The following is a 27,834-nucleotide window of genomic DNA, read 5'->3' as shown; positions in this document are numbered from 1 at the left end:
ACATAGAGCAAAAAACATACAGAATAGGAAAGTATCATTAATATCATCATTCTAAAAGGGAAATAATAAGACCATAGTTCAAATGGTAAAGAATTCCAGAGAGTAGGGCCATAATGACTGAAAGCACTATGAGCTGATTTAGAGTTAATTCTTGGTATGGAAACCTTTATATGACAATCTACGGGATCTCTTTGATGTATATTTAGTGAGCATGTCACAAACATAGGAAGGAGCTAAACCATTAAAACATTTAAAAACAATGAGAAGTATTTTGAAATCAATTCTTTGCTTTATTGGGAGTATTAGTAATGTGCTCAGACCTTTTGGTTTTTGTCAAAATTCTGGCTGCTGCATTCTGAATAAACTGGAGTTTATTGAACTGCTTTGACAGTCCAGCAAAAAGTGCATTACAGTAATCCAACCTACTAGTAATAAAAGCATGGACCATCTTTTCAGAGTCTGACTGAGATAAAAAACTTCTGACTTTTGCTATAATTCTAAGATGATAAAAGGCAGTCTTAGAAATATTAGAGATGTGATTTTGGAATTTGAGATCGGCATCCAAAACCACACCCAAGTTTCTGACATGCTCACATGCTTTTAAAGATAGAGGAGCTAACAGAGATTGAATCTCATAACTTTGCCCTGATTAAGTTGTAAAAAAATTTTGGCCATCCAAAATCTGATATCTGCAATGCACTGGATGAGATCATTGACTGGGTTAAGGTTATTGGCAGAAACAGATATGTATAACTGTGTGTCATCGGCATGATTGATAAGGAATATTGTATTGCGTATTAAGAACCCAAGTGGAAGCATGTACAAATTAAACAGCAGAAGACCTAAGATTGACCCCGGAGAGACTCCATATGGAATGCTAATCTCATCTGATTCACATTTACCAATAGCTACAGAGAAAGATCGTCCTGTGATATGAAGAAAACCATTTAAGAACTGTGCCTTTAAGGCCTAACGAGTGTTCAAGGCGCTGAAGAAGGATTGAATGGTCCACTGTATCAAACGCGGCACAGAGGTCAAGATTTATCAAAATACAAACATCATGATCGTTCTTACTAATTTTAAGATCATTAACAACTCTGGCAGTTTCGGTACTGTGGTTAACTCTAATGGATCCAGATTACTCTTTTTTAACAGTGGTTTTACAATAGCATGTTTGAGACTTGAAGGGAAGGTTCCAGAATGTAAGGAGGCATTAACAATCTCAAGGACATCCTCCACCAAACAGATAAAAATATTTTTGAAGAACTTAGGAGTCATTGGATCAAGAGCACACGTTGTAGAACTAAGCTGCTGCACCACATCATGAAGCTCGTTGGATTGATTTAGGGCAGAGTTGGACAGAGTGTTAGCAGTATGGCGATGACAGGAAGGAGAGTGATCACACCTGCCAGCAGGGGAAGTGACCATTTTATTTCTAATATTGGAAATTTTATTCTTAAAGTATGTGGCAAATTCATTAAATTTCTCTGAAAGAATGGAGCTCAGCAGGAATTGGTCTAAGTGGACTAACCAGTTTTTCTATTGTACTAAACAGCACTTTAGAATTAATCACATTTTCAGTAATAATCTGAGAGAAGTAACGCTGTCTAGATTGTTTAATTTCTCTGATATATTTACTGAATTGGTCTTTATAACTAATATAATCGGCTTGCAATTTGGACTTGATGCCATTTGTGCTCAAATTTGACGACAGGTTCTTTTAAGTGCCTTCACCTTTTCCATGTTTCTCCAAGGTGCTTTTGTATTACCAGAAATTTATTCAGTTTTTATAGGTGCAATTTCATCCATAATTTGTGTTACCGAAATGTTAAAATTATTGACCAAATTGTCACACAGAAACAGGGAAGACAAATTAAAACCAGTATGTATTTATTTTCTGCCAGATCTCTTACTAAGGAATCTGTCCCTAAAACATTAAACATCTGAGCGCTCATGGTCTCAAAACGAGGTGTGGTGTGGTCAGGCACATTGTTGGCATGTTGCTATCTTGAGGAAGTGGAAAGCGATTGACCAACAAAGACCAGGAGCCAGCTGCATAAAACTGTCTAGATTCATGACTTAAACTATGTGTGTGCACAAAACCAGAAATATTCATACACATTCTTTTCATCAGAATTATAAAGCCGTGCATTTGCATAGTTCTGCTTTATAAATCTCACTCATTAATAAATTGGATGCATGTGCACAAGCCTCACTTCCACTCCCACAATTAGCCATAAATGGATGAAGACACTCCCTTAATCAAACAGTTTGTATAAAACTGTGTAAACAGTAAAACTGATGATGATAATAAATGAAGCTCCACGAAGTTGGTATCGTTTATGCATCTGGCCCCTGGTCTGAAGGCAGTGGTGCAGTATTTAGTTATTTTGAGGGTGAATTCTGACATAATTGTACCACTGGCTGAAATTTGCCAGTGCCATTACACGTGACCGCTCACCATGTTTACCTTCATTAAATCACCTGAAAACAGCTCCTGTCCATAACCACACATACCTCTGCATACATTGTCTGGTCGGTTATAACCGCATGGACATGTCCACACAGGCCGTGCTCCTACCACCTTGAGATTAGCATTTCTCATTCAAATTTCAACTGAGGGTGCAGAATAATAAGCTGAGGCTGAACTAAAAACATGCATTGCAGAGTTTAGTATTTTGCACCTGGGCCTGTTTGGTTTAATCCTGCTGTCTGCTCACATGCCGTAAATGCACTGGATCCATGCACTTAGATCATTAAAATGGCGCTCTAGGACCTAAAGGACTTTGATCATTTAACGCTAGTGCACTGTAGCCATCTGACCAGCAGCAGGTATTATGTCTGCATACTAGAGAAGCCATAGCAGACATGTCATTGGATGAGCGGGCAGACAAGTCCTTGAATTCCTCCTTGAATCCTCCAGCTGAGATCCTGATCCAGCTGTAGACTCTTCTGAGGCAAAGATTTTTGACAATATATATTGACTTTCTCATTTGTTTTTGCCTGCCTAATCTAAACACATGGAGTAAACAACACAATCATGTTGCAGTGTTTCCTCTACATTCATTAAGCAGTGGCGGCCCGCCACTTAAATCCACCACGCCACGCCTTCAAATTTCTTTCTTTTTTTTTTTTTTATTGTCGCAAATGCACCACCGCCACATCTCTCCACCTTCACAGCACAGCCTGTGTGATGATGAGCGCAACAGCGGGGGGAGGGGAGGAGAGGGGAGGGAGGGAGTGGGGTGGTTGGAGGATCCTATTGGAGTTAATTACTCGCGAGAGCGCGGCCTTGAAAGTGACGTCACGTCAGGCACCAGGTGAGAGTCAGAGAAGTGTAGTCGTGAGGAATAAGGCAGCGAGTTACCAGAGAAAAGGTAGACTTATTAGCCAACTCAGTGACGCTAACTTGGGTAAAGTAATTGATAGCATTAAGCTAATATCTACACGTCATTATGTATTAACTGCTGACTGCATTTTCAGATGAGCTTGTTCAGATACTTCTCTAAGAAGAGAAAGACAACAGATGAAGAAGACGCTAGTCAGGTAGCATCATAAGCCTTTTACTGACTCGTAAATGATGATGGTTAGGTAAAAAATAGTATTTTAATGTTCACACTTGTAATCAGATGTGATGTGAGTGTAAACTATATAACGCTATTAGCGTTACGTTACTCACACTTTTAATGTAATCTTATTAGACAAGTAACATTAGACAGGGAGGAGTTGTTAAACAAAGTGGAGGAGAGCAGAGCAGAGCAGCGGGAGAGCTGGGTGAAGGTGCAGGAGAGAGAGATGAGCCTGGGTGCAAACTTTGCCACTGACTCTACAGCCCCATCTAGCTGATCTTTATACGTTTATTTATTATTTTTATTTATTTAATTTTATTGTTTAATTTTATAGAGCATGCCCCCCACTGCTAAAAAAAATCCTAGAGGAAACACGGATGTTGTACTGATGGAATCGGTGATGTGGAAATTTAATTACATGTAAACATGGAGGGGGCAGGAATAAAGGCCGTCTCCAATACAGCCTGTTTAAAGGCCTGATTCTTCCTGGACCAGGCACACTAAACAAAATGAGTATAGATGCTATTAAAACTTTCAAACATTGGCAGCCATATGTCTCAACTGGCTTTGGTAATTTTATCAAAAATTAAATGAACAAATGCTTATTAATTGATGATGTAAGAGATGTGAATCCATGTTAAATTCAGTGGAGTATGAAAGTAAAAACAGGCCACATGAACCAGAACAGCTTCTTGTGGATTTCAGCAGATGCAGCTTTAGTCCACACGGATTAAGAGTATGGGGGTCTAGACCTCATCCAGACTCCTCCGGTGTTATTATTCCCTGTTGGCCGAGCACCAGTAGGAATCAGGCCTCTCCTTTCACTCAGCCCTTTGTTTCTCTTTATCTGCCCTCAATTGGCTTAATCGGTGTCCCTGTGAGGGTTAGCAGGCCTGATGCTGGGGGGGGGTTAGAACACAGAGGGAGGGGAGGGGAGGAGAGGAGGAGAGGACTCATCCTCCATCATGTTTAAAAGTACATGGTCTACCATCTGGGAAAAGGATTTCATTCCTCTTTTTGTGGAGTTGTCCCGGGAACCACAAGGTTTTATAATGAGACAGCAGAGACCCCGCCCCCTCCATCTGCTCCACCACACACCACACATTCCTGTCACATTGTTGTCACCAGTCCACAATCTCCTCACTGAATTCCTTGAATTCATCCTTGAATTCCAGCTGAGATCCTGAGTCAGCTGCCGCCACGCTACACACTACACAAATGATTTGGCTAAATATTTGAAATATGACCAAGGGATATGGCATAAATCTTTCAATTAAAAACTATATAACAATATTGCCACATGTTGATCTAAACAGGCGCATGACCAAACCCATAGGCCTGTCACCATAATTACATCATTGATGGGTGGCAGAAGGTGCGACACCTGACATGATGAACCATGGATGACCCAACAAGTACAGGGGGAATATTGGTATGATTGCCCTCAACAACTGCCCTGGTGGACATACCAGGTCCTGGGTGATGCTCTTCTACCGGGTAAGAGCAAGCTGCATTGGTGGGAGCTCAGAGCTCAGCCTTCTTTCCAAGTCCTCTCACAAGTGACAGTTGTCTTCAGTTAGAGTAAGGGAGGCAATGTTCTCAACCGATGATCTGAGCTGTAGGATTCATCCCAGTGAAAGTCTGCCTTGCAGCACTAGCTAGCTACTTTGGCTAAAAACAAGCACGTGCTCACAGCATATACCACTGGTGGTACAACAGCAGGCGTTCATGAGCAGGACAGTCCAGTTTGACTGTAGGGCAGCCACAGTTGTGCAACAGTAGAATCTCTTCGTAGAAAAAGCAAAAATAGGATTCAGTCCAACAAGGAAGTGTAAACAAACCGTATCAGACCAGACCATACCAAATGGAACAATCAACGACCTCTGCCGTCTGAAGACAGCTCCTCCACCAAGTTCTAATCCTGACTGAGGGGTTTTTTCCTACCGGATGAATTCAATCTATTGGCGGGTAGGATGGCTAATCAACAGGAGTGTGGACCCTGAGGAGCAGGAGGAACAGCTGACAGTTGAATCACTGGGATTAGTATTATTGGGGATGTCAGTCTTCACAAATATTTAATTAAGCGTTAAAATCTTTATTTCATGAAACTGCAAGCCGAGCAGATTTACATGGAATTAAATCACCAACACACTTCAGAAATGACTAATCACTGGATGTACCGAGGTAATTATTCCCACGTGGACAGAGCTTGATGAGGGTTTTAGGATGGAAGTTGACAAATTTTGGACGGTGATGCGATGTACCACCAATACCATATTTGCAATAATGAGTGCTTACCTAAAATCGGGCTGCAACTAATAATCATTTTCATTATTTATATGTCAATATTTTTTTCTATTAATTGTTAGTCCATAAATTGTTAGAAAATAGTGAAGCATGTCGTGTTTTGTCTGAGCAACAATCCTGAACTATTCAGCATAAGATACTGGAGGAGCTGTTTGGCATTTTTATTAATTTTATTTATTTCCTGTCGATCATCTAATAAATTTACCCAACAACTGTCATGCAGTTGTACCACTGGCTTGCAACATTGCAAGCAGTTTTCTTTAGATAGCACTGATGCATGACCCCATCTCGGCCTGCTATCAACATGTGATCTGTATGTGGACACATTATCCCGACTATGTCTATACAGTCTATATATCTGATTGTGTAGACTTTGTAATTGCACCAGATATTAATATGATTTCTCGTCATCTGGGTTCTGGCCTCCATGGTGAGACTGTGTCAGTCTGTTAATATGGTGCATCTTCAGTCAGTCAGATACTGCTACAACGTGCTAGACGGAGATTACATGATTGACAGCAACAGTTGAAGAACCCATAAGCTACTTTGTGTTACTTATACTGTGAGGCTGTGTTCAGACAGACATTCGCACTGCATGAAAAAAATGCAGCCCCCTAATTCATTTCAGAGGAACTGCTGCTTTAATGCAGTAGCTCACTCCTGGTAGATTACTTTGCAATGTGAACAAAATAATTCCTTTCTCAGTATTATAGCTGCTGTGCAGTGCTTTGCTGTGGGAAAATCTCATAATAAAAGTCATGGACCTGTTAACCCAAACTGGACTGTCTGGGTTGTAACTTATCATCTTATGAGAACCTTAAACTGCAGCACCGCACCCTGCTGCAGTTTGTTAATGTAGGGCTGTTTCAGAGCCAGTGGAGAAGACCAGAGCTAATGCTAGTTAGTCTGTGTGACACTCGTCCTCCACATCATCATCGTGATCCCTCAGGAGTCCATTTTCCAAAAACAACACAACAGCAGTTTAAAATTGGAAAGGTCAGCAGGCCTGTGTTGGTCTCGCTCTCTCTTACACACACGCGCACACACACACGCACACACACCATGATGTGACATCAGCAATTAGACTGCACCACAGACAGCAAGATACAGGACCAGGAGGAGAACACTGTAAAACATGAGCAGACAGTATGATGCAACGTCACGGTTCCTCATTATCTTGTTGGTGAAGATACTGCTGCCACCACACCCCACTGCTCCCTCACTCCCACATACTCCCACACACACACACACACACACACACACACTAATAAACTCAGCAGATCTAATGAAACATTCATGGCTGCTCTGTCCAGTTTCAAGCTGCCTCATGTTAAATGCATGGCCTGCTCTTTCACTTTCTACCCACACACAAGCACCCTCAGCTACTTATCTTAATATTGGTAATCATGGCTGATGTCTTTTGTTAGTCAGTACTGACCTAACAGTGACCTGTGTCATAGTTGGAGGTAGAATTATCAGCCTGATTGACCATCATCACCTGATCTCCAGATACTCCAGACTAAAGTTCCGTCACACACTGCCTCTAAATCTAAATAGTGATTCGACAAATTTCAAAAGACGAGATGCTGCTGCTGCTGCCCTTATTATCTGTCTTGCTGGTAGAGAGAGAACAGGGTCTTAAGTGAGGCATGTTTTAAAAAATGTTAAAGTTGTTAAATGATTTGACGTGTTAGTTTTGGCTCATTAAATGCACAGCATCTTTATTTGATGTCATTTAAACAGTTCCTGGTTTCAGAAGCTTAGTGTCAGTGTGGAACATGATGAAGAACATGTATTGTTCAGCTCTCACAGCTACATGTGTGATACTAAGGCCAGCAGCTGTCCTCGACAATGCAGGCAGGCTAGAGGCTGACGCTGGCAGCTTGGAAACATCTTGTATTTGTCTATGTGTTGCATGCTAGCACATGCTTGCCTGTCTGTCTGCTCAGAAGTCAAGTGAACTCTTCGCTCTCCTCATCCTCATCATATTATCCTGCTAAGTATTCCCTGTGGCTGCCAGCTGTGAAATCCAATGAATTAAAACAAGCACAGAGGGTTTGGTCCCTAGAGGACAGACACAGTGAAGAGTGTGAATGTCTCTGGTGTCCTCTGTCACCGTGACGCTGTAATTACTTCAGGTCACACATGACAACATCATTATGTGGTCCCACCACTAACGTCCTCCTTAGAGGACACACAGAAAAGATACAGTACTGGAAACACACACACATCAAACTGTAACCCACAAACACTTAACACGGGCCATGCAGGAGCAACACAGGCAGATACTATCTGTTTATTACTGTCTGTTTATTACTACCTGTTTAAACACACAGTCTGTTACTTCTGCCTCTAGGAGTCTATAAATCAAAAGATGGCGTTGGGTGACGTCATGAATAGTGTGGGATATCATGGGAGTTGTTGTCTTCACCACCATTACTATAAGCTCCTCCCGGTTTGGATTCCTTCAGTGTCAGTGGTTCAGAAAATCAAACAGACCCGGTGATTTTAACCATTAAAAACACTGAATGAAGCAGTTTGACATTTAAAGTCAGTGTTTGAGCGACGCTGTACGGAGGACAGAGAATCAGGGAAGAGTTGGAGCTTAGATTGATGCTAACCTTTGTTCTGATTGTTTCTCTGATAACTTATGAACCAGACGTTCAGCAGGTTTTTACCAGCAGCTGAATGATCCACAGAGGTGTCCTCCTCTCTTCAGTGACACAGGACAGGACGTCTCCAGCAGCTGGGAGCTGAGCTGTCTAACATTTCCTCAGCTTGTTTCTCTGATAACTTCAGATCCAGACGTCCGACGACTAAAATCCTTCATCTGGTTCAAATATAGAGCTGAAAACCACCAAGGTGTAAAACGTGTATGTGGCTTTAAACTAGATAAAAGTCAATGTTGAGCTTCTGTCAGACAAACACACTGACACCTGATCATAGAGGATATGATGTCACTGACAGGCGACCAATGAAATGGAGCATTACCATCATTAAAATCACAGATTTCTCTGGTTTGAGAATTGATGGAAACATTTGTGATAATGTAAGAACACAACTCCACAACATATAGAACATAGCTCTAGTTGTTTTTACACATTTTAATGTGGAGAAGTTAACACTTTCCTCAATGTGTCTGTTTATCAACTGCTGAGCCTTCAACCCGTCCAACTAACATTAGGCTATATCCACACTACTACGTTTTAGTTTTAAAAAACATCTCTTATCCTACATTTACTCCTGATGTCCACATGACTCCAGAGTATTTCAAGCCACTAAAAGAGAGACTTTCAAAAACTCTACTGAGCCTGTTTTAGTTTGAAAACTCTGCGGTTGTGTTGCTGTCGTCTGGACAAGTAGCAACGGAGACTTTGGAAGCGATAACACAGACACCCGCCTCACCTTCTGATTGGCCCCTAACGGTCATGACTAACAGAAAGTGGTGAATACAACATGGATGGCAGCCGAAGGTAACACCACCAATTAGTTTAGTCACTCGGACACAATCACACTGCTAAATATGAAGAGTCAATGGCCGAAAAAGAGAAACTATAAATACCAAAGAAATCAATAATTAATCATAACTGAGGTAAAAGTTTGAAAGGATTGTGACATTAATTTAAAGTCATATCGCCCAGCCCTACATTTGACCTTTGACCACCAAATTCTAATCAGTAAATCCTTGAGTCCAAGTGAATATTTGTACTAGGTTTGACAAAAGTCCAGCAAAGTGTTCTTCACATATCACATTCATGAGAGGGGGAGGGACAGAAAGTGAAAACACGCTGCTTCCAGCAAAGGAGAGCAGAGAAGGATGTGTGCACATTTTTATCTAGATAAGTTATTTATGTAGTTAACTTCATTAATGTGGAATCTTGTGTTCCACTGTGTTATTATTCATTATTTAAATAAAAGCTAATAGAGTTACAGTGGGAGGTGTTTGGAAGTGAAAGCCTCATTCATTTTTCCCACAGGCAATGTTACAACACTCACAGCTCCTTCACAGCATGAAATACATTGGTCTGACAATAACGTTGCTTTTTATCCTACAGGTGTTGGTGGAGTTTCCCATTTCTCCCATTTGAATCTAAGCTACTGGAGATTTCTGAACATAGAGAACCTGCAGTGCTGCTACGTCTCGTTTCATCATCACCACCCCCACACACACTGTTACAGTGCTGTGTGTGTGTGTGTGTGTGTGTGTGTGTGTGTGTGTGTGTGTGTTCCTGCACCAGTGGTGGTGGAGTCTCTACAGAGCTTCCATGATCTGGTAGGGTGATCTGGACCTCTCAACACCCACACACTAAAAATAGCTGCAGCAGCAACAGAAGAAACAGCAGTGTGTTCAAATATCAGAGACACACAGTTTCCCAACAGCAGCATGAAGTCCACACACCTTCAGCTCTGACCCAGCCTCCTAACCACTGCCCCTGCATTACATTAGCTGATCTCCACACCGCAAACATCCCTTAGCTTCATTCACTGTCACAACTATTTCATTTTTTTTACAAAAACTCTGTAGGTTTGTTGTGTGTACAACGGAAGTCCAAGCCATTTAAATTTAATAATTTCATTCTCATGCTAAAATAGGAAACAGCATCTGTGGATTAGGTAGTATAAACTACTATATATATATATATATATATATATATATATATATATATAAAATTGTCAATTATTAAATCAAAACCAATATTTAAACAATGGTTGGATTGCCATGAAAAAATGCTTTTGTGACCATAAAATTTCATATACCATATAAAGCTAAAATAATTTCTTTCTTACTTAAATTAATCAATAACTAAACAGTACTCTGTTCCAGCTTCTCTGAGGACTTGCTGCTTTTCTTTGTCTGATATTTTCACTACATTCTGACTAACTTTCAAATGATTCTCCAACTATAAACCTTTTGTTAATTAAATAATATTAACAGCCTCACTAATCTAACTAAGCACTGCTCCACAGATATCTCTGCAGCAGGGAAACATCTCCATCACAGCCATTCTTCATCCATCTGTCTCTGTTCGCACTGTGTGTGCGTGTCTCTGTAGATGTGATGCAGTAGTTTATACTGGAGGCTTTTGAACAAAAGCGTGGAGAGATGGTCTCCTAGCAACCATGGCCTTCACAATTCTGTGATCCTGTGAGTGCTGCACGTGTGGTGTGTCTGGAAACTGAATACCTGCCACAAACTCAAACTGTCAGTCACACACCCACACATCCACACACACATCCACACACAGGCGTTTGTCATGCATGGATGGACATGTGAAATTAGAGTCATAGCTGCACCATTACCTTCACCATGTTTAAATACAGGCTGTTAGCTAAGGCTGCGTTTAAACCAGTTAAACCATTACTGATCACAGCATCACTCTACTTCAGTTCACTGACGTAAAGACTGCATGGCACCAAGTAACATGAGTCTCTGTCCTCACCTGAGAGAAGTCTGGAGCAGGGAGTACCTGACCTGAAGCAACCAGAGGAAAACATCTTAAAACACAAGGGATTGTGGGTATAAGGAGATGGATGTTAGAACTGAGAAGTCAGCTGGCAAACCACCAAGAAACGTAAGCATCTGGGCTGAGACTGGAGGAAAGAAACAAAAACAGGAACAGCTGTATAAACTGTTGTATTCTAGCACTGTCACAAGTGCTCAGTGTGAACCTGCTCTCATCTGTGAATAGAACGGGGCGCCAATGGCAAACCTGCCAATTGCTGGCGAATGCCAATCGAGCTGCAGGGTGCTGGGCTGTGAGCACAGGTCCCACTAGAGGACGTGGGGCCCTCATGCCACCCTCATGGAGTCTGTTTCTGACAGTTTGGTCAGAAACATGTACACCAGTATCCTGCTGGAGGTCATGTTGTAGAGCTCTGGCAGTGCTCCTCCTGTTCCTCCTCACACAGAGGAGCAGGTACAAGTCCTGCTGCTGGGTTGATGCCCTTCTACGGCCCTGTCCAGCTCTCCTCGTGTAACAGCCAGTCTCCTGGTATCTCCTCCATGCTCTTGAGACTGTGCTGGGACACACAGCAAACCTTCTTGCGACTGTACAGATGGATGTGCCATCCTGGAGGAGCTGGACTACCTGTGCAATCTGATTGGGCTGCAGGTACCGCCTCATGCTACCAGTAGTGACAAGGACACTAGCAAAACACAAAACTAGAGAAGAATCAGGAGAGAGCAACTGTCTGTGGCCACCACATGTAAAACCATTTCCATTTTGGGGGTCGTCTTGCTTTTGCCTCTCCATTGCACCTGTTGTCACTTTCATTTGCACCAAAGCAGCTGAAACTGATTCACAATCACTTGTGCTTCCTAAATAGACAGATTGATATTCCTTAAGTTTAACTGACTTGGTGTTATACTGTGATGATTAAGTGTTCCCTTCATTTTTTTGAGAAGTGTAGTTTGAAAAATGAGGAATCGATAAAATACTTATCAATTCTCAACCAATCATTTCAGTTCTACTACTGACGATGGATCAGTACAAAGAAACATCCATCATTAGATGGTCACAGCTCATACACAACGCTACTATTTAGATAAATCTGTAAATTTGAAGGTTTTGTTGGGGACTGTGGGGCAGGGCTGACAACAAATTTACCAAAAAACCCCAACATTCGATTGTGAAACGTTATATTCGATTGTGAAATTTATTGCTGCTGTCGGCCTCACGATGTCTCACATTGGCCTGGGCCTCTACACTGAATGTGCTGCATTAGGGCTGGGTTGAAAAAGCAGCAAGTCACCAGCAGGTCTAAAGACAGATATGTGGTTGCATTCAGATTTAGATTTCTATCTAACTATGTAGACAGAGAAAAGCTGGACAAAAGCAAAGCTATATGTAAGACGTGAAGAAGAAGCTGTGTGTACCTGTTCATACACAGTGTCTTAACTGTTGTTCATGTAAAATAGAAATGCAAAATAGAAATAAATAATGTAACTGCTTTAGGGTCCATCTGTAATGTAAACATTAATATTTTTAATAATGCACCAGAGAAACAATTCACAGCAATCTCAGAATCTCATTCATATCCAAGGCAAATTGATATTGTAAGTGATATATCTCTGACTGAATCCAAATCGAATGGAATGGAATCAGGACCTTGTAAATTGAATCATATCTGGAAATCAGTGGCAATGCCCAACCCTATACTGCATTATGGACAGGAGTCACACATCACTTTGACATAGAAAATGAGATGTAGGTGACACGGAAACAATGAATCAAATCATTATAGAATATTAATTCAATTAAAATCAGTTGTTGAGCATGAGTCCATGACACTCGTGATCACACTTCTCCCTGAACAGTGGGGTTATGGCTGAGGCTCACATCATGAAAAAACCCAGAGTTCAGATGTTGGTCAAGTTCAACACTACATATGAGCTGTATGTATTCTTAATTGGCTGCTGCCATGTTGTGCAATGAAGCCACACACTGTAGAACCCCCCACCCACCAACAATGAGAGAGGAGGGGAACAACAATGATGCACAGAGGTTGAGGACTAAATAAAAACTGTTGGTGTGTGTTAATTGTGTACAAATCAAAGTGTCCCACTCCAGCTTCCTGTCTCGCTCTGCTGCCTTCAACCCCCCCCCCAAGAAAAACAACAATGCCTGACGGGGATGTTTTATTTCCACAAGCTGTCAGCATCCTGAGTGTGTGTGTGTGTGTGTGTGTGTGTGTTAGCGTGTGTGATCCCCGCATAAAGCTGATTAGTTCTTCAACAGCAGCATGGCTAATTAAAATTGCCTCCTGCTTGTAAACCCCACGCTCCCACCCACCCTCTACAAAGTAAAGCTCTGAGGCTCCAGCTTCACCAGAAATCCTGCCAGACCACAGACTCCGATTCATCATTAATTCATCCTGCCCAAAACACACACACACACACACACACACACACAAAACATAACACACACGCGAAACACTGTGCTGTGTTTCAAAACACAGCACACGCAAATGGCTATATTTGTTCGAGTTAGTGTGGAGCAGGAAAAAGCTGATTAATCAGATTTTTGATGTGACCTTTTATGTTTTCAGTATCTATTATGATCATGATTATCATCTACATGAATGATACAAATTTACTGGGGGGAAATGATACCGCAGCTTTCTGTTGGAATAAAACCTTCCGGATGAAGTGGAGTTTCAGTTAGAAACAAATGTTTTCATCACTGAAGCTATCTGGGTAATTAGGCTGACAGTGTACTTGGGTAAAAATGTAAAAGCACTGTATCATTCAGTAGACACAACTCAAGCAGCATCAAAGAAGTTACCATAATCCTATTTAAAAAGTGAATTGGCCCTTTATCACCGCGACATCAGGCTGAGTCTGTGTCATTATGCATGACGTGCAGCCGGCTGCTGCACACGTCGTTTTTAATGAAACAGCTTTTTGTCACGCTGGATTGAATCATCAGTAAGAGAACATCCTCAGGTCTGATTTCATGGATTACATGGATTGAACATGTGTTTACAAAAGGAGCGATGTGCTGCTCCGCTCTGGCCAGGATTACCTCTGTTGTGTCCTGTTACATTGTTAAATCTCCTACAAACCCTGAATGTTCATATTGTTGGGATAAGGAGGATTGAAGTTGAACAGTTTCTTTTCCTCCCTGACTGCCTGTCCTGTGTCTTAGACAAACAGCTGACAGGGTTGTGTTAAATATTAGAGACACGTTTTTGTGGCGGAATAAACTGAACACAGGTCCGATATGACACCTGTCTGCACCTGCAGGAATACAGTCACGGCTAAAGGGTCTAACACATCAAACTTGAATTTTAAATGAAAACTTTAGATTACGTTAGTGGCAAGTTACTTAATACTTACTTACTTAGAGTTCAGAGCTGCATGATATGCAAAAACTAAAATCATATTGCAATTTCAGTTGAAATGATTTTTTTTTTCATTTAATTCACACTGAAAGTTTTAAAAATGATGATGATGTGATTTTTACTGGGTCTTGTGTCTTTACATCTGGAGAACCTGATTTGTGGGTTGGGGCGTCGCTGTAGCACCACGACACTTATGGTGCCAACGATGAACAACACTGTGATGCGTTTGAATATTGCACTTGGCCATATTGTGATTTTGATTACATTTCAATTAATTGTGCAGCCCTCCTTTAGTTGGTAGGGAATTAAATATAAAGGTGTCATTACAATTAACGGCGTAGCAGGGAGAGATGGGCTTTCAGTGAAAAGTAAACAGGGCGTCTAGCTCCCTCAAGGGCTTCAGTCACTGTGACTATGTACATTATGTTGCTTCCTTCCATCTGTGTTGACTAAATGCTATGGTAGGTAAATATGCCAGGTGTAAATTACTGACTTAACACTAGGTGCTTGTAAACTTCAAGCACTATACCACGGGTTTTAATTAATTACATTTCAGTTATTAATAACCCTGAAAAGGAGATGTTCTTTCTTTAATTGAAAAGGTACACACAAACAGAAAATATTAAATAATGTTGTGGTATTTTTGCAGACAGACGTCCTGCAGCCTTTGACTCCATTTGTTTTGTTTAAAAGAGAAACACAGACATGGATGTTTATAGAGCAAATGTCGCTAATATTTCTTTTTTTTTTTTTATCTTATCTTATTATTTTGTACTATATTATTTGGTTGCTATATTATTTCTGTTTCAAAAGGCAGCAATAAATAACACATTAAAATCTCTAAAGACTGCTGATGTGATTTAATACATCAGTAGTCCTGTTAAATGAATTAATACAACATAAACATGTTACTGTGAAACTGTGATTATTCCTCAGAATATAATCTCATCAGTCAAAGTCAACATTTAAAATTCTTGCATCCCTTAGTCACCACGTGAAGTACAAGTTTCATGGCGTCTTTAACAGTTGTTCAGATTATTATCAGGACTTAATCACATGCTCACAGACATGGCCGCTGGCCCATAGTTAAACTGGGCTTGTACTTCTTCCGACCACGCTGACTGGCAAAACAGAGACAACACACTTCAACACAGCAGCAGTTATCTTCAGTCTAATGTCTTAATAACCAACAACCTTATCATGCTCACAATTTAAACTTTCATTCCAATATAAATTATCTCAGCCTCACAGTGACATTAACTTGACTTTGTCAGCTTGACGTGTGAGTGGTGGAGGCAGCTCAGTGTTTCTAAAACATCTATCCGTGTCAGATACATGTTTTCTTCCTGTCTAAACTTAAGACGTAAGATAGGAGGTCTCTGTATTATGGAAAACTGTGCAACCACAGGAGAAGAGCCATGATAAGAGAGGAGCCCAAGAACCTGATGGTCTGAGCTCCACAGTGTTGTGTGCAATGTGTGCACGGCATATGGCAAACTCAATGGATTTGTAAACTGCAGCTGAGGTCACATTCAACCCCCCTTCCTGCCCCCCCCCCCAACTGAACTAATCAATACCCATCCAGTGACAATATGAGACCCCTGTGGTGTTAGAAACAGAGTGAGCCTGATCAATGCATTGTTTCTGCCTCCAATACCTCTGACCCAGGATCAGTCTATAACAACATATATGACTGTCTAATCTCTCCCTCTCTACAGCTGCTAATTTACATAAAGGAAAGTGTCGGCCGTTCTATTCCATGTATTGTTCCACAAATCATCATCATTCATTCATCCTCTGTTTACTATGTGATTCGTCTACAGTGTGACACGATGTATGTGATGGTGTCTTCAAATGGTTCTGGTGGGTCAGACCAACTCAAAAGTTCAGGGCTGGTTTTTATTCCCACTCCCGCAGCAGCAGGGTAACCTAACTATCATCTGTCTGTCTGTCTGTCTGTCTGTCTGTCTGTCTGTCTGTCTGTGTATGATAATAACCAGGGGTTTTCCTGCATAGGGAACTCTAGTACTTGCACTTGTCTTTGCACGTTAGCAGAACGAAACTTAATCCATCACAGATGGCGTCATTCTAACGGATTAAAAACGATACAAATAAAACGTCAAAATGAGTCCGCAAATATACCTGGTCGGCCCATCCAAGAAAAGTCTATGTAAGGGAAACCCTGTCTTTTCTAGTCTTATCCACCACTCAAAACACGTTACAATTCATATAGCACACAGAGAGGAGGACACGGGGATCGTACCACCAACCCTACAATCTTTGGACATCCTGCTCTACTACCTGAGCCACAGCCACAAGACCAATTATCCAAAAAAGATTTACAGTGTAAACAGAAAGCATGCAATGTCCTATAAAACAGACTGTAGCCCATACAGGAGGTATGTGATGCTTATTTTTGCATTTCTTTTAAAAACAATGTCTACCCATCTTTGTGGACCTCTGTTTAAAGCCAATGTCTCCAGCCCTCATGCATCCTCAGATACTCTCACTACAGATGAGGTGGCTGTGCTCAGGGTACTTTCAGTCACAAGTGCCTCAGTTTTCTTTTCAATCAAAATGATAAATGGCTGGATCGTGTTGGAAAAACACACAAGGCCTGTTTCCTCCTCACATTAATTAGCATCACAGTTTGTGATGAATGCAGCTCCACAGCGACTCGGGCCTCGATCAAGGAGGTGCAGTGACAGTGGGAAAAAATCTAATGTTTCCGATACACATGCTGAACAGTGTCAGCTCATGGTTTAAATGAGGAAGTCAACATGAGGACACTCAGCAGTGTTAATGTGTCTGAGGATGGAGGATCTTTAGGTTCCCACACACTGACAGGGACGTTACACACCCAGTCACACTTTATATTACATCCAAGTTGTTCTCCATTTTATACTTCAATACTGCTTTCCTTCCTTGTCTTCTTTCCTTATCTTCGTGCCCCTTCCCCCTCCCCATCTTTACACCCTCCCCCCTCCTTTGAGAGCCTCTGGGGGCAGCCCTTAAATCAAACACATTTACACAATAATCCTATTAGAGGGAGAAAGTGCTGTCTCTCTCTCAATCTCTTCATCCGTCAATACCCCCTCTATCTTGCCCCCCCCCCTCCATCCACTGTCAGTGCCAGTCAATATGCTGCTATCTCTGCTCACTTTCAGACTCTAGTTCAAACAGGCTTTGCTGCAGCCACAAGCAATCTGTGCGCCACTATAGCAGCAGAGAGCTTGATCGCCCCAACACTGTGTCACATTCATTCTGGGCCACAAAGTGATGGAGGCGACACGCTGCTCTCACTGTGCTGTAGTCCGCTCAGTACAACTCTCACTCCTCCACTGTGCAACCCGTCAATACTCGCTCATGGCTTTGTCTCTGTGTCTCCTCCCTCTGTCCTCCTGTCCGTCCTGTCATGCCCCCCATCCCGTTGAGCAGGAGTGCCCTTTTGTGAAAGTCTGCCCTCTGTGTGACTTCCTGTCAGACTTTTTCCTCTTTTATTTTGAAATTAATTTGTTGTGTGTCTATTAGTTGTTTTACTTCCTGACCTTGTGTGTTTCCAATCTTTGTGATCGGCTGCCCCGCCGCACTTAGTTTCACCTGTTCCCCCTCACTCTCGCCATCCGTGTGTATTAAGGCCAGATTCCCTACACACTCCCCCTCCCCACTCTCACTCTGTTTGTGCGTTCGTGTGAAGGGTCCGCCACAGAGTGTCATTCCAAACTAACGACCCTTAAGTTGGAGTGGGTTATAAAACCTCCAACACAGACTCTGCATCGATGCAGACTTACAAACCACACTCCCAGACGAGTGCAGCATCGCTTTGGGTCCAGGATGGATGAAATGCCACAAACCTACTAATGTGAGTTGTGTGTTTATTTCCAAAGGAGAAGTCATAAATGACCTCAAACAGACATTTGACTATTTTCACAGACACATGATGAAATTACAGGTTACATTGTAGTTTGGAATGAACATGGTGCTGTGTATGTGAGAAAACAGGACAGGGTTTTTTATTTGACTTGATCACTGTAAGAACTAATGAAACAACAAGGATCTAATCAGATTGAGATAAAATTAAAAAAATGCTCAACGATAAAGAAATGCAGCCAAAGAAGCACGGGAGTGAACTTTTGTTTATTCAATTTATAATTTTCCTTTACTACCTTAACTACAATATTTTTCTGAATTTTTTTGGGTAACAAAGAATTTCCTGTTTCCATCAGAGAAAGGTGAGGGTGCCCCAAAGCTACCCTCCCCTTTTAACGAGGAGACCCTCCACAGCCGCGAGTGTGACTCCACACAGTTACACTCCGTCTCTGAGTGGGAGTATAGGCACCGGATTGGAATTGGGCCTTGGTCTCTTCTCACTTGTGGTAACGTCCTCCTGGTTGTTTCCTCATGTATCTTGTGTATCCTCCTGCTCACCTGCCTTCTCATTAGGGCTGGACCTTTAATCGAAATCACGATACGGCCAAATGTAATATCAAAGTCAAACAAGCTGCAATTTTTCCTTTGATAAAAATGGTCACAACAGACCATAAATGAAGCATTGTGGTGTTGTATCATATTCTCCAGACGTGAGGAAACATGCTTGGTACAAAACCCAACAAATATCACATCATCATCATTTTTTTTTTTTTTTCAGTGAAAATAAAATGTAAAAATTACCATTCCAACTGGAAATCGTGACTCATATCACAATCGCAATATCTGTCAAAATAATCACATTATGATTGTTTTTGCCTGCATCACCCAGCCTGCCCCTGCGTGTCTGCTACTAGAACCCGACCTACATACACTATTTAAATGAGTGCTCCAGTATAGCACCTCTACGATGTTGGGGGGCTGAATGGTCAAAGTCAAAGGAGCAGAGGCTGAGATATACAGACATTTAGCCTCTAGTATAGGTCAAGCTTCAAGAACACTGATGCAGGCTTTCTGTTATAAACTCTTCCCTGAGCCGAAGCTGACACATTCACAGTTACATCACTACGACACCAACAGCATTATTTTCTCAGACTTGACAAAGTTCCTCCAGAGACACAGAAAACATCATGCAACTGTTTTCACAAGCCGAACAGAAGTCAACTGGGTTCACAGACTAAAACAGTCAAGGAGAGGTCTTAATTGGCCAGTTTTGATTGGTCAGTTGCAGTCAGGAACTGGCTGCACTCAGTCAGTCACAGACAGATGTTGCCTGAAGAGCTGATCCCTGTTGTCATTAACAAGTTAACAAGTTTTCCAGGAACATCTGTAAAGCCAGTGTTTGCAGTGGTGACTGTGGCTCTGCAAATTAAAACATAACTAACTTAAACACTGGTATCAGTATATGATCACTATTCTGTATCAGCACATTTTCACCATTCACTGTTCTCATCATTATTCTGAGAGTTACAGTGTGTTCGATTGATTACCGTTCATTATCATCGTTCTGTTGCACATAGTGCATGTGAATACAGAAAGGTCAATAATTCACCCACACACGCTCCTCACACCTCTGCATTGACTCTGACTGATGGAACAGGGAAAATGACACTTTGCATGAACAGCCTTAATGCACATGACTGCTCAGGACTTACAGCCAGTACACCAACATCAACAGTAAGTGGGTAAAAGGAGAATTCTGGTTTCTACTGACACATTTCATGGTTCTTGCCCTATCTAACTTGTCTCTGACTCAGTAACATGAATGTTGGCTCAGTCTCCTCCTCTCCTTCATGGTCCCTGTGACGCCTCAGAATCAAGATCATCATACCATTTAGCCAAATTCACAACCATGAGTTTAGGGAAAATCACTCCAGTGAAATGCTGAACAGACGGTGGGTCATTTGCTGGGATCACAATGATTGAAAATGTGTCTAGCATTTTTGTAACTCGACAAAACAAACAATCTGATAATGACTTTACCTTAGGTAACAGGTGTAGACAAAGTTTAAACTCTGTTCCCTTGTTTCTATCACTTTTCATGTGAAAAATAGATTAACGCCTTCAAGGAGACACTTTTTGGAAGTGTGTGCTATTTATACAATTCCCTGAGGCAAGAACACAAACACACAAAAGACTCAGAGTTGGTGGACAGCAGAGTTTGGGGGGTTTAGCATCAAAACTGCTCATTGAATCCAAATCAGGTAAAATCCCCCAACTGATCTAATAATTTAAGTTCAGCAACAAACATTTGCAAGAAGCTGATGTAAAGTTATAAATAACTAATAGTCAGAGACTGAGATGGCAGCCTCCTTAAAGTTAAAAAAATGCTGCTTTTACACCTTATTGTTCACAGGCTGATAAACTTCAAATATTGATGTGATACAGGGCTGAATGAAAATCATATTGCAATTATTTTGACAGATATCGTGATTGTGATATTAGTCATGATTATAGTGGGACTGGTCATTTTTTGTATTTCACTTTCACTGGAAAAAAAAATGGTGACGATGTCATATTTCTTTCTGTACCAAACAAACATGTTCCTTTACATCTGAAGAATATAATTTGTAGGTCAGGGCGCCTCTGTAGCACCACGACACTTCATTTATGGTCTGTTGTATATAATAATATTTCAAGTTACTGCATAGCTCTATTGTGATATGAGTAAAGCTTTATGTGAGGACTTCTAATGAGTTTGATGTGACGCGACAGCTTTATAATTCCTATAGAGAAGAGTCTCTACTCTGGTGGTCACAGTTTTTTTCTCCTCACCTTTGGCCACAGATGTCTGTCACTTTAACTGGACTAAAGATGAGAAGCTGCTGTTTGACATTTTAACTTATCAGAAGATGTGGTGAGAGGCAAAAAGGTTTAATACAGATTTGCTTGTGTTAGCTAATCTGGCTATTTTACCAACCACCAGATCCAAGATGGAAACGGCTACTGGAGAGGGCTCAAGCAGGCAGTAGGCTTCTCACCCTGCACATCATACAGTCCAGTACATCTGAAGCACAGTGAGGCCTTCACTGACCTTTACACTGAAGTCAAACCTCCTGTATATTTCCAGGATACAGTGATATGTGTATGCCTGATGCTTCTTCCTACCACTCTGTTTACTGATTACATGGATGAAAAATGAAGAGCTCACACTGCAGCCCTTTAAAACTGCTGTCCTTTCATGTCACAACATCAATAGGAGCTGAACAGTCTGTTGATCCTGTCATGTGGTTAATAAGGGAGGGAGGAGTGGGACGAACATGGAGCCTGACAGAGCAAAACACAACCACCACGAGGCGCATATCAGCAGTTTATGAAGCCAACAGCCTGGTGTGCGCTACTACACACACACACACACACACACACACACAGTGCTCACTGTCTCTATAACCACACACACATATACACATCAAAACAGATGTGCAGGAACTAAACCAGAGACATTAACAGCCGTCCCACTCGTACTGGAGTTATTTAGCAATCAGTGTAAATGTGAAAATCATTTGTTTGGAAAAGGTCACAGCTCCACTGTAATTTCACACAGGTGTGAGGGAGGGGTTGCAGTCAGGCATTTAGATGTGATGGTTGAGGTTAAGATAAGAGGCAAATATCCATGGCTGGTAGATACAGTGACATCGTTCACTGGTGAGAGCGGTCCGAGTTCAGAATGATCTCTTCCTACACTATGACCAGCTGCTCTGATGAAATATTTGAAACAAGATATAGGATGAGACACCACCGTTTATATTGATATAGTTTTACATAACCCGTTGTTTTGTTCTTTTTGTGTCAGTGTGAGCATCTCTCCTCTCTCACACAATCCTGTGAGACCCCGCCCCCACTCTCCCTCTGCACGGAAACCCAGCCCCACACACTCCACCGTTCTCCTGCAACATGGAGGCAGAGACAGTGCAGCGTTTCCCTCCCACCCAGGTAGATAAAATCACTCCATTTGTTACACCAGAACGTTTTATTTCTATCTTCTCAAATTAATTCATTTTTGGCCACATGCCTGTTTGACTTGTGTGAGCCTAAGTAACTGAGTATGGACTAGAGTCTCCTCTGTGCACAGTCACCTAGTGTCTACTGATAGTTTACATGAGGCGTTTAGGGAACATCTGTACATTGTATCATCTGCATGTGAGGCGTTTGTAAATTGTAGCTACAGAAAATAACCTCCCATCTAAACTGCTTGAGTCACACGTGACCCCTACCACCACAATTAAATTCTCAGCTTGTGAGAAACACTGAATATTTATATGATATTTATGTTATATAAATTTTCATTTACATGTTTTGCAGCTGTTTATTTTCAAACAGGAAAGGAAACCCTGTCTTTGCATTTTATAGAAAACACAAAGATACATATAATGTATCGCCATTCAGCCTATATACGTTACTATGTCCGTTGCTCAAGGACACTCAAACATATGGAGTGAAGGAGCTGAGGCTCAAACTGCCAACACTATTAATGGGAGATCCAACTCCCTTTGATAAGCTTCAAAAGTGCTGGATCCTACATTTCCCATAATGCAACTGAACAGTGTGTGTTTTGTTTGACCCTCTCAAACTGGTAGGGTTAGGGTTAGTCTGGCTCCAGCATGAAGTCAGTCCCCATAGACTCCCATGTTAAAATGTCCAACTATACAGCAGAAATAAGCATGTTTACAGCCTGGTACAAAAACAGTTTTGGTCTCTGGTGCTAATTTCCTCCTTCATGACGACTGTGTATATAACTCACCTGTTTACATTATATTAAGACTTAAAGTTGTGTCACATAGCCTCTTTGAGTGACAGGTGGGTGCAATCACAGTTGGCTCCTGGCCATGTTTGTGGTGTTGGTGGCTCTCGGAGGATTTTTCATGCAAATATAATATGATAATATGACTTGTGAATCAGACAGTGCCAAGAAGTCAATGGTGGAGCAGCTCACTCTGAGCTTCAGAAACCTGTGGGTGATGTCACACAGGCTGCGTCCATCTTTATTTACAGTCTGATTGGTGCACATCACAAGTGAATATCTGGTGGGGTCATAGTGTAACAGAACAGTATTTTGAAATGATAATGATTATGTCAAATCTCAGTGAGACTTGCATGTGATGTAGATATGTGAGCAGTGTTAATAATGGCTCTTCATGTTGAGTCAGTTGGTTACAAACTACAGCGCCGAGGACACAACTGTGTCTGGAGCTGGATTCTTGTCCAGCGCCCCTCCCTCAGCAGACAGTCCTGACCTCTTCATGTCCTTGAGCAGGAGATGCTGGAGACAACAAGAGTGTATGTGACAGACATGGCACCAGCCTAGTGGCTCAACCATTATCATATGAATATTTCAACCATGTGCTGCTGGCACAACACACACGCTCAACGCCCCACCCTACAGCTGGGATCAAATGTCAAGCTGACTGCCAGACATGTGGACGGAGCACTGTGGAGACGCCATGTGTGTGTGGACTGCTCCAAGTTCAGCACTGATCATTAAACCAATCAGGAGCAGTAAATCATCAGCTGCTGCTAGACCTCGTACCCTCATACCACCTGGTTTCTTTTCATTCTGGTGACTAATATTTCCACTGCAGCCACACACAGAGTTTAAGGAAAATTCCTCTTTACAGCCTCATTTAAAACAGCCTTTAATTAGTGGCACCGTTTAACAATCACACTGAGAGAAAGAGTGCACATCATTTCTTCACCCACAGCAGCTCAGCAGACTAGAATTCAGTGCAACCTCAACACATGCTGAGACTTTGAGTTTGGACAGCAGCTGCAATCACATTAAGCTCCACTATTCATATGCACATAACTTTAAAAAAAAAAAAAAACTTCATAAATTCATGCACAATTGTTGAAAGGCATTCTGCTAACTAGGGGCCAGTTTGAGTAAAAAACAAGTTAAAGGTTTTATAACTGCAAATTTAGATATCCACACAAAACCAAGCAGTGTTTCTTTTCCCCTAGGAAAAAAACACTTTTGGAGTTGTGTGGTTTCTTGCAAAAGTTAGTGAAACCTTCCTCACATCATTACTGACTGAACCCACATCACAAAACCCTCATTATCACCGAGAGTTTGACCAATTACATGCAAAGACAACAAAATAAAACCAGGAATTTTGTCTGAGATTTGATTTTACACCGTTCTGGTGCAAAGTTTAAGCACACACATATTTTTCCAGTTTCAGATTTTGGGTGCAACAACTTTCACAAATGACTGATTTTCTTTTTATGCCAAGTCTGTTGTTTTATTTATATGTTGTTAAAAAATCCCAGGGAGGCGTGGTCCCAGTCCTCATGATCGTGATGTAGGGCTTTTAATACCAAGCCTACAATAAACATGTTCTTATTACAAAACCCTTTTTTCACATAACAAAAGAAGCCAAATTTCTCAAATGTTACATTTAAGCACAAACCAATGTTGTTAATTCCAATTCCATGTGACACCAAATACATTTTGAAGGAAACATGTTTCCAAACAAATTACATTTTCTTTCAGCATAATGAGATGTTTTAATTAATGTGTTTGGCAAGTGAATCCGTTTGCATCCACAACATAGTTGGGAAAACAAATTAGTACAACATGAATGTAATTAGTGGTGGGTGATATTGGCATATGATCTACAGATCGTGTCATTAAAAGCTAATATATTTAGATATTTCATTTCCCTGGTCCAATCGCTGCTAACTGTTAACAGCTAGCCCACTAACTGCAGCTAGAGACAGCAGTCCTTGTTCTGCTCTGCAGCCTCAGTGACTCTGGTGCAGCTCCACATAAACCAGATCTCCACCTGAGCAGAACCAGGGCCACCGTCACCAGCGGTAGTTCAAGATGGTGGAGTTAGAGTTGGCCTGCAGGACCAGAGAACTGCCTTATAAATACCTCATAAATAAATAAATAACTGTGGTGTCCAAATGAATACTCCATGTGAACTAAGCAAAAAGCCTGATTGGTTGTGACAGTTTGTAAACTGAAGACAGCATTGTCAGCGGACAAACATCCAAAACAAGCGTCAAAGCAGCAGAAAGATATGAATCACAACTTCCAGTCAGGACTTTCAGAATAAAATCAGAGCGGGTGTGTCCAGGCAACCATATGCACAACTAATCATGTGATCACATGAGTTCAACAAAATCTGTGGGGAGACTCGCGATTCAGATCCTGAATTGTGATTCTACCTTAAAATGTTGTCATATGATCATTTGGCCCTAAAACTCCTCTGGGGCAGGTTTAGTCCAAACACAAGCAGCTGAACAACAATTAGTCTAAATAATAGATTAGATTGAAATCAGGAACTATCTTAACAAAGATGCAGTGCTTCACAGTTTTCAATACTCACTGCTCCAGATGAAGTATTGAAGTTCAATGCTCCACATTTTGCTTTGTTTTTTTTGTGCTACACATAACAATTACTCATTATCTTTGACAATTCATCAACCAGAATCACAAAAACTTGGATTGTTTTGTCCATCAAATCTCATGAAACAGTGAGAACTGCTCAGCAGAGGTTTGAGAGCCCAAACTAACCCAAACACATTCAGTTTACACTCATATAATACAGCGAAAGCCACACAAGCACACACTGGTGAAGCTGGAGCCAGAGACTGTTTGACAGTATTGACTGATAAATGACTTTAACCAACAATCTATTATCAAAATGCTTTATCCCTTTACTCACCACTGACTAATTGATTAATCCTTTCAGCACTTCTTACTAGGTTCATTTCTTGACCTTTAAGCAAAGCCATCTCTGCACTACCAGTCAATACAACAATGTAAATATACAAACACTATAACCCAACCTCAACCAAGACATCAGCATGCTCACAGTGAAACTGACTGACTTCATATGCTGCTGTTATTCCTGTGGACTTGCTTCCTCTGGTTGGTGAGGAGCAGGCGGTCTGAAACAGACTGGTTTGATGCTTTTCTTCTGGATTGTTCAAAATCCATAAATTGTAAAATTTTTCTGATAAAAATCACAAACAGGCTTCCGCAGGTCCAAGTGCAGAAACACTGTTATCAGAGCCACGCCCCATTTGTGTGGAATAACTTGCATAAAAGACTAAAACTGGACACACTGACACCAACAGGAAAATTAAAAAATTTGATTAGAAGTCTTACTGACTTGGGGTGCAATTATTTTACTAAATCTCTCTTCTAACTTGCAGTTATGAGTGTTTATGTCATCATCTTGTTTTGATTCATCATGATTCATCATTTGTTTTGACAATATTGATTGTTGTTTATATTAACACATGTCCACTTGTTTGTAATAATACCTGAATGTATATTCGCATTTGTATTTCTGCTGTTAATATTTATTTTTGGCATTTATTTTATTTTTATGTTCTCAGGTATAAAAATAAATTAAATCTTGATCTCAATGTGACTTCCTGATTAAATAAAGTATATATCAAAGCCATTATCTCCACAACGGACCTTGCAAGCTGATAATATTTTGACCCACATCTGTGACCACACCAAATGCTGTCTAATCAGTCGTCAGTCATCACTACATTTGTTAATAATGATAGTGTATTTGGCCCATCTGTGTGATAGGCCTCTGACAAACATGTCAGTGTGTGTATAATGCTGCAGATCCCACAGGGCAGACCTGCAGTGGTGATTTACATGAGCCCTACAAATTTAACAGCCATCAAATATTAACAGAGACTTGTGAGCAGCTTGCTGCTGCCGAGAAACTGCCATTGTCTATATTCAACTGTAAAAACATCATTTAAAAAGAAACCTGTTCTCTTTGCTCTAACGCCAAACTCAATTCAAATTCCGCCTGTTTTAAAGTTTCCTTGGCCAACAGCAGGTTTACATGCCCTGTATACAACATGGGAGCATTAATCAGCATCATTAGCATCTTGTCTCCAATACCAGGATGATCCAGTAAACCAGGCAACACCTCATCCAGTACAAGTTGGACTTTTAGTCGTTGCCTCGCCGCCCTCATAAGTGGGAGGTTAGAGCGAACAATACAAATCTGAAAATGGACATTTTACTAGTAATTTCATCCATTGATAGATAATGTGAATGCCGAACTTCCCACAGGGAAGTGCTGATACAAATATGGCTGTAGGGTTACGTGTTATAAAACACGCGAGATTGCCAGAGAGCAACTTCATATGAAACAGAGATTTGTAAAGGAATTTGGTGCCGGGTCTCTCTATACGGCACAGACTT

At 41.2% G+C, this 27,834-nt stretch overlaps 1 protein-coding gene across 1 annotated transcript in view; it reads right to left on the bottom strand.

The window, feature by feature from the left end:
• Window positions 1-27,834, bottom strand: part of arhgap39 (Rho GTPase activating protein 39) — an 86,129-nt gene that overhangs the window by 55,759 nt on the left and 2,536 nt on the right. The gene's annotated exons all lie outside the window — the stretch shown is intronic.

The sequence above is a fragment of the Seriola aureovittata genome, chromosome 6 (assembly GCF_021018895.1).
Source record: "Seriola aureovittata isolate HTS-2021-v1 ecotype China chromosome 6, ASM2101889v1, whole genome shotgun sequence".
NCBI classification, from domain to species: domain Eukaryota; kingdom Metazoa; phylum Chordata; class Actinopteri; order Carangiformes; family Carangidae; genus Seriola; species Seriola aureovittata.
The sequence above is the reverse complement of the archived record's forward strand: the minus strand, read 5'-3'. Positions and strand labels throughout refer to the sequence as shown.